This window comes from Corvus brachyrhynchos, unplaced genomic scaffold (assembly GCF_000691975.1).
Source record: "Corvus brachyrhynchos isolate BGI_N302 unplaced genomic scaffold, ASM69197v1 scaffold23, whole genome shotgun sequence".
NCBI lineage: Eukaryota > Metazoa > Chordata > Aves > Passeriformes > Corvidae > Corvus > Corvus brachyrhynchos.
The window spans coordinates 7445692-7454324 of NW_008238983.1; the positions used below are offsets into that span (position 1 = coordinate 7445692).

General features: G+C 35.9%; 1 protein-coding gene across 2 annotated transcripts in view; it reads left to right on the forward strand.

The window, feature by feature from the left end:
* FAM134B (family with sequence similarity 134 member B) overlaps positions 1-8633 on the forward strand; it is a 51791-nt gene that overhangs the window by 13361 nt on the left and 29797 nt on the right. Inside the window, exon 1 of one of the 2 annotated variants that reach the window (XM_008637187.2) lies at positions 7822-7873. The exons of the other annotated variant lie outside the window; for it this stretch is intronic. The gene's annotated coding sequence lies outside the window, so the exon portion shown is untranslated. Of the gene's footprint in view, positions 1-7821; positions 7874-8633 lie in introns of those variants that run through there. 2 annotated transcript variants of the gene reach the window in all.

The following is an 8633-nucleotide window of genomic DNA, read 5'->3' on the forward strand; positions in this document are numbered from 1 at the left end:
TCTGTCCCTATTTATTTTTCAAAGCTGCCTGGAAATTGTCGATACTGGCAGGCACACTTACATATTGTTGTCAGTTCTGAATATTACTGCACTTTCAGCATAAATCCTTTGCTTTGGGTTTTGTTTTTGTTTTCTTTGTTTTTTTATATTGTTCTATTTACAAATTGTTAATTATAAATAGAATGCTTCAGCAGCAGGGTATAGAAGGGTACACTCTTAATTTGGCTGCCAGCCTAAATAGCATTACAGGAAAACCTGTCCAGGGATGTGATTGACAGGTATTTTGTCAATAAGAAAGTGAAACTTGGAATTGAGTGTATGAGGTAGAATGTGACAAAGACCCCTCATATCTTAAATAAAGATCCTTCCAGTTGAAGGATCCAAGAGGCTTGGACATAGTCTTACAAAATGTCAGCCAAAAAGTAATGTCATGTACTTCAACTCGTGTTGAACCTACTGGGTTCAAGTTACAAGAACTGCCTCTTGAAGGGTGGCAACAACCTTCCCAACCGGCTCAGACTGGGAAAGGAGATGACTTGGATTCAGTCACATCCTTTTGAACGGAACAACTGGTCACTGCCTCTGTCAGGTCTCACCCTGAATACTTATCCCTAACCCTTAAAGGTTTATGGACAAGTATTCCACATTCTGGGATTTTCTAATTTTTGGTGGGAATCCATGTGTCTTGCAGTGTGTAATTGTGACTATGCAGAAGCAGCTTCATATAAATACAGTAGAACTGACACTAAGTTACTGATTGGAGTGCAATCTTTAATTCCTTATTTTCAAGTGGAGATACTGTATTCCAAGGCTTTGCATACAGCACAAACTTGAAAAAGTCAGTTCCTTGTAAAGAACATCTGTTTTCTAGGTCAATTCTCTGAGTTAGCAAGGCTATCTTTTAGTTCAAAGACTTCAAAGAGCTTGGGCAGACATAGTAAGGTGTCTACACAGTCAGACCTTCGCTGCACATTGTTGTAAGTTTGAATTGGTTAACAAGCAGTAGTACTTTCTTTAGAGTACCAAGGTACCAGGCCTTGCTGAAGAGAACAGAAACCTCACATACAGTTGAAACATCCTTTTTCTAACTCTTTGTAGGTTTACACCATAAAATAAATGTAACTACTGCCTAGTCCAGAAGCAGACTGCTTGCCACAGAGCTGTTGGATATGTTTGCCTGCCTCAGACATTTGTTCTGCTTGCAAATGTAATGTTGCTATTTTCCACCTTTTTTATATATTTTAAAATGTTCCTTGTTATAGAATTAGGTGAGTTGCATCAAATTAGTGCCTAAACTAGCCGAATATCATTGCAACAAGTACCAGACAGATCATAAGTAAAGGATGACTGCATTTCTGATGAGTAAACAGTCTCAGTGGAGTGACAAACCTCAAATTGCTCATCAGGAGAGAAATTCAAAAAGCTGACCTTTTCAAAGGGTAGAGAGTAAATGTAAGTGAAAAGAGTAATGTTAAAATGGTCATGTCCTGTGTGCTGTGTTTGTTCCATTGCACATGTAATATTTTTGCCATCGGTGTTTTTATTCTATTCTTACCACTTTCCATTTTAACAGTTGAACAACTGTGAGAGATAACTTGCAATCCTGAAGTCATTTGACTTGTCATCTTAAAGGGTATTTATAAACTATAGCATTCAGGGAGCCCCCAGTGTTACCTTAAATAGAGAGATTCCTTTTAGGACTAAGAAGAAAATTGGACTGTTTCATTTTGGAATGGCTTTTCTTAAATGTAAGTCTAATGATGGTTGATTAAAAACTCCATAAAAATGGGTAGCAAGCTTAACCATATTCTGTATTTTTATATTATCGCTAAAGACTGCGTGAAAAGCAAATGGTATGGCTTACGCTAAACATGTGAAAAAGATGTTTTTCTCCTGCAAGTACAAGTAGCTTTTATTGTCTTTTAAAATTGGTCTATATTAACTGCTTCCTGTAGGCAGAAATGCTGCTTTTGCTATTTTATTTTTTTGAGAAGAATAGGGTTTGTTCTGCACAAACAAACAAAAAACAAACAAACAAAAGAACCAAAACAAAACAAAAAAGTGCTGGTCTCCCAACAGCCTAATGAGTTAATTTCTGTCAAGTTTTCAAATTCTAAGCAATTTATAAAGGATAATGGAAATCTAAGGGTAATAAGAAAGAAAAAGAAGCAAGCAATTTTGATTAATTTGAGAACTTGATAAAAGAAGCAAGAAATATTTGTGATCAATGAAACAAGGTATTTGGAAATATATACTAGTTATTGACGTGGAAGAGGACATCCTTGCTTACAATCTTTAGAAAGGTGATAGTCAAGAGAAAGAGCAGATGTAGAGTAGACAGGTACTTTCTATAGTAGTCAGGTTTTGTACCTTTAAGTGCATCTGGTTTGCCAAATTCAAGCATTAGATTACAAAATGCATGATGGAAATTATTTATAGGGGGCACACAAACATGTAGTTGTAGTTGGGTCTGGTGTTTTTTTAATGTTGCAGATGTCTGGGTGGTTGTAACACGTGAGGGTGTGCTTCCCAGCCTAACATCTGATTAGTCACTAATTTAGTAAGGAATGTCCTGGCACAGTTTTGTTGAAGCATGTGATCTTACCAGCAGAATAACATTATATTTTTTTATGTGTTTCAACATACAGTTGAGTAAAATAGCTCAGCTGTTTTGAAACAAACTTCATGGTATTCCTTCCAAGTCTCCTTTTCTTCTCTTATTTCTTATTGACAGAAGAGATAGTGCATGTTTACTTACTAAAATATATTTCATGCCTTAAACATTTTTTAATTCATATTCCAAATGTTTTAGAGTCTAAATAACACTGATGATCAATTCCAGACAGCTGTAAGTATTTTATTTTTACACTAAGGGAAACAGAAAATAACATTTGCTCATATTCTGTGTGTTCTGCGAGTTTCCACACTCAATGAATACAGATGATCAGACATATTATGGTGGCCAGTTTAATCAAAATTTTCAGAGATAAATATTTGCTGTAGCGCAAAACCGTGAAAGTTCTCCCAAGTCCACCTGTATATTGTGGCCACAGCACAATATGACACATGCTTCCTTTCCCTAGCTTAGATTTTCCCTAGCTCCTCTCTCAGAAGTTCAGCCTTTTTTTACCTGATGCTTGGATTAGTAGTATGATTAATAGCTCACTGATGCAGTTGTGGCCTTTGAGGTTACTGTAGGTCAGTTAATAGCGAGAGGTAATGCTTAAGAGAATTTCACAGTGAATATAAAAATATCTGCTATTTGTGCTGGAATTACTCTGACAAATGTACTCATAAGGGATTTGAAAAGGCAGTGAATAGTGGGATGGCCAGGTACCAAATTATTTAAGAAAATTAAGACAAGGACCAACTATGAAGAATTTCAGAACATCCTGACAGGATTCTTTCTCAGTAAAATAGCTTCTGAAATTCAGTGTAGGTAACTGTGAAGTTATGCAGAAATACCAGTACTAAATTCACATATAAAATAATAGTGTCTGAAGGTGACTAACAACTTATGAATAAGATGTGGTTTCACAAAACCAGCATTGATCAAGAGACTACATCTACTGTTAAGGAACAGTAAAAAAGACATGCAGGGGAAAAGCAATGACAGTCACATTCCACTCTTGTAAATCTATTGTACGTCAAAATCTTGAATACTGCGTACGGGTCCGATCTGCTACCGTCCAGAAAAAGGTACAGGAGAAAAAAAATCCAGAGCACAGCAACAAGGTAGATCAAATATACAGAACTATTTTCTTATAAAGAGCAAGTAAATGAGGTAGGACTTTTCAAAACAGAAAAGGAATAATTAAAGAGAAATACAATAGAGGTCTCTCAAAATACCACAAGGAACATGCCTTCTCTCTCACACTTTTAGAATAAGGAGGCATCAAAATAGCAGGCAGCAAGCTGAGGAAAAATAAAAATATGTAATAAGTTTCAGAAATCCTTGGCACATGATTGTTGTAAATATTAGATGGATTTTAAATATTAATTACAAGACAGTTTTTAAAATAAAATTAACTGAAGGCTTTTAAATAAGAAATCACCACCTCTGGTTTTGAAAGTCCCCAAGCTGCAGGTTGTTGGAAACTCAGTTGTATTTTATGGAGCTACCATTATGTATTTTCCCATTTTTTTATTCTGTTGTTTAGGTATCCCCAAGTGTTCTGTTTTGGCAAGCATGAAAGACAGGACACAGGGCTATATGGGCCTTTGGCAGACACAGTCTAGCTGGTCTTGTTCATACAAGCATTGAGTTTTTATTTTGTGAAGTGACACAGTAAGACTGAAATAAATATTATCTATTTATATCTACATTTGTATATAGATTTTATATAAATGTTAAAGTCTGAGAAATCCAAGAAGGGCACGTGAGATAGCCATTGCTCAATTTTAGATGGAGTGTCTGTTGCTACCAGCGCATTCCAAGGAAGTTGCAAGGTCAGTGTGTACCTTAACATCATGCTTTTATGCATTTAGGCATGAGATCAGAGTAATATAATTAATCAGAGCAAGAATATCTGAGGTTTGCATGTCTGATCTTTAAAAATATACTGTGTAGCTTGCCTTAGAACACAAACTGAGATGTATCTGAACAATCACTGTACAAAGTTCTCGTGTCAAGGCTGTACAGGAACAAACTGTTTCCGTTGTGTTCACCGTAAGCAGACAATTTTCTTACAATGTGTACCTTGACAACTTCTGTCCTAACTGGTTAGCTGAATCAGATACTTCTTTATTATAATCAAAGTCTCAAAGTGTGGGAATTCAGCTGGAAACTCAATACAATATGATGATAAACAGAAATAGAAGTTTCTGAAAACAACACGTAAGCAAAATTTTTTTGTAAAACTTTCAAATACTTTGCTGAAACTCCTTCCAGATGTACCTTGGAAAATACTTAGTTCTTCAATCAGTAATCAAACTCAAAACATACTGAAGAGGCTTTTTTTTTGTAAAGAATGATTTTAGCAGATGGAAATTAGTCTTTTGGGGATTTCTTAGTCACTGAAAGGAGGTGAAAAGCACTGCAGGTTACCTGAAAAGCAGTTGAAAAATTATATGTTTAAAGTGCTCTGACTGTTTCCCAATTAAATTATTTTGGGGGTTGGGGTTTTTTTCTGGGTTTATTTTGTTTTGTATTTGGGGTTTTTTTTTGTGGTTTGTTTGTTGGGTTTTTTAATAAGAAAAACCCACCTCACTGAATTAAAGTAAAAGTCTGAGTAGAGAGTTATTTTTTCCACCCTTCTACTTCCCTTCTCTACAGGAATACCTATAGGAACATTCAGGGAGTTGGGCTCAATGATCTTTATTCAAGATTCTAAAGGAAACAGCAAAAGCTGTGATAAAATATTGTGCATTTTACAGATTTATATAGATATGTATGTATTTATATATAACTTCTAAATTGAAAGCTTAATTTTTCAGTCTTCTATAGCAAATTGGACTTTTAAAATATATTTCCTACAGCTTAACCAAAAGGATTCTTTAGAAATCTTTTGATGCCCATAAAAAAATGAGGGAAAAGGAAGTTCTAGCGATGATAGGAGCGGCTGTAATGCTGTGCAATACAAATGGTCTATACATGTGTTCTAAACCACCTTATGAAATAGTTTGAATTTAAACAAAAATTAATAGTAAAGAGGTAGGGAATGGCAAATTCATCTTTGGGACAAAAGCCTAGCTAACTGAAGTTAGTTTTGTCTTCCCAGCAGTTTTATCGGGTGCTCTGCACTTCTGGCTGAGTGTTCTGGCAGTGCTCGCCTGGCCAGCTCAGGGGATTCCTCTCAGTCACAACTCAGCAGGTGTCCTTGCTGACAGACGGGTTAAGCTGTAGGTCTTCCTTGATCATCATCCCTCATCTGAACCCTTCTTGACTTCTACTGGCCCAGGAGCCATTTGACTGTAGTTTTTTGGGGGCAGGTGTGGTTGCTGGAGAGTGCTGAGTTCTCTCTTGGCTGCCACTTTGCCTTTTCTGTGGAGTTGTGTGGTATTGCACTGGCCTCCCACTGCTTTTAATTTGCAGATGTTTCACAGAGGGCTAGATATTAAAAGAGGAGAATGGTCAGGTTTGACAAGTATTCACTTAGAGAAACTTGGTGAAGAAATTGGTTTACCCTGTCACTTCAGGATGGTTTTGTTTTAATCAGTGCACTCAGAAGTAACCATCTTACCCAGCTTGTAATTGTGTATGTGTATGAATTGCCATTGTGTGAAACATACTGTTGCTTTGTATAGTGTATTTCTGCTTCGCATTATTACCTATCTTACCCTTCTATGTTGTCACAAGTGACACTATGTAGAACTATTTTCTTTAGGTTTTGATGTTAGCATTTAAGAAGTTTATGTCTGCTTTCTCTCTCCAGCTATGGCAGAGCTATAATGTGAGGTCAAAATGTAATATGAACTGTGGTGACAGGTTCCTGTATTTTTTTTAAACCAGCTGGTTGATCAGCATACACAAATATGTGCCTTCTAAAGTGGCATGCACGCTGATATTTTCTCCCTGATTTTAGTTTGTAAATACTTTAAACTTTGATTATATAAATATACATGTTACTGTTTTTCTTGTAATAGATCAGATTTGCTAACTTGCTGTTACAAGTGTTGGAGTTGGAAAGTACTGACAGGTAGCACAGAGATTACCAGTTGCTCCATCACATGAAAATATGGCCTTGAAACTGAGTCATGTTAGTGACAATTTAATAATCCTTTCTTTTGTCACAGCTGCACAGTTTTATAAACTACCACAGTGAGACTGAATAAAGACAATTCTAATGAAAAAAGCTCTTTTTAAAGGGAGAGAATATGATTGTAATTTTACCATCAGACATGTTAAACACTGGAGAGTTCATCTCTTGTCGCACAGTAAACAAATAGATAAGTTGATGTTAATAAGTTGATAAATTAGCAGTCATTTAGTCATCTGTCTCACTTTCACTATACAGGCATTGAAAAAGGCTGTGGACCTTAGGAAATCAAAATGGATCATACCTACTATGAAAATGTTTGGCTAGCAATTCTGAATATTAATCAAAACATTGGCTCTTTGTGCTGGGACATAAGAATAGGGTTGGTGTCAGTGAAAATGATGAATGATATATAACTGTGTGCTGTGCTTACATTATAATGTACTTGAAGTCCTGCAGTTATTCATCCTTACGCTTCTAAAGTCTAATTCAGAACTGGTGACCTGTACTTGGATCTAGTTACGGCTTGCAATTGCGCTAATCCCTCTCTGGAGAGATTTTCTTACATTGCACCAAAGAATAAATTACATGATTAGGTGGAAAACTGGCTCCTATCCTCATGTTCAGGATGATTGCAGCATTGAAGTAATGGTGGGTCATCTAAGCAAACTGTGAGCATACCAGCAAAATCTTTTAGACATAGGTGCTCTCAGTATGTGGTCTGAGTATCTTGCTGTATGGTCCTGCCTTTCATATCGTTCGTCTTCTTGTCAGTGGGAAAAGAAATTCATTGGTGAGAAGAAACAGATTCAGATTGCTACAAACCAAGAGACAGGGAGGTGGTCAGGTTTCAGAATCTTGAGTCGCATGTTTGCCTAGGGAAAAAAAAAAAGCATTTTAATGTGACTTGACTGAATTACAGATCATGAGATGAGCTAGTACAGAAGTACCTTTGTAAAAATGTAGTATAAGAAATAATTTCATGAAACAGTAAGTAAAAGATTTCGTGAAAATTTTGAAAAAATAGTTATCTTTAGAAATGGTTCAAATCATTGCTAGGTGGGTTTGGATTTTTTGTTTAGTCTTTTTTTTTTCCCCTCCAAATATTTTTTTTCTTTTATAGCTGATTCCGTGGCCAAAAAGTCACAGAGCAGTTGAGATTTTCACCCTTAGTGGTAAGATCTACCTTCCTGTCTCCAGCTCCTCTCTGTTTGTCACACAAATCCAGCATGATCTGTCATATTGTAAAGAGCAAGATTTGCTATCTTCATGTGACTAAAATGTAGTAATCTGCTTTTTAAACTGCAGTTGAAATGTTTCTTACTTCCTTTAACTCCTCTTTTTGCTTGTGTTTGAAACTTGGAAATACTGTCATGCACCATGGAGCATTATTATGCGTGCTTTGTGAGAAACACTAAAACCTCACAGTGGCAATTCACTGTTGCTCATACAAATCAGGTTTTGGTGTCTGTTGATAGTCAGTTTGCTTTCATACGCAATTTTTAATGATCCTCTAAAAATACATATTCATGTGCTTTGTTCTACCCAGTGAATATTTCTTGCATGTGGTATCTTGTTTAGCTTTTTGAATGTTGCACTACTTTTTTTGTCAAAACAGAATGCTGTTTGTTTGGGGTGTTTTTTCTGAATATGCAGATTGTGGTCTTAAAAATGTTTAACAATTAATTATTTCATCCAGGTACAAATAAGAATACTGCATAATATGCAGAATTCCATGAAGAGAGAAAAATTTTCCTGTGCTTTTTTTTTGTTTGCTTTTATTGGTCATCGACTGTTGAAAGATTTAATTTTTTTCTTTTTTTTTTTTTTGGCCAATCCTGAACCTTGGTACAGCTAAGTACCAGACTATGTTTTGTGTGTAATAGGTGTCTTCATCTTTTTTAGCTTTTTTACTGCTTGTGGTGACACCTGGTA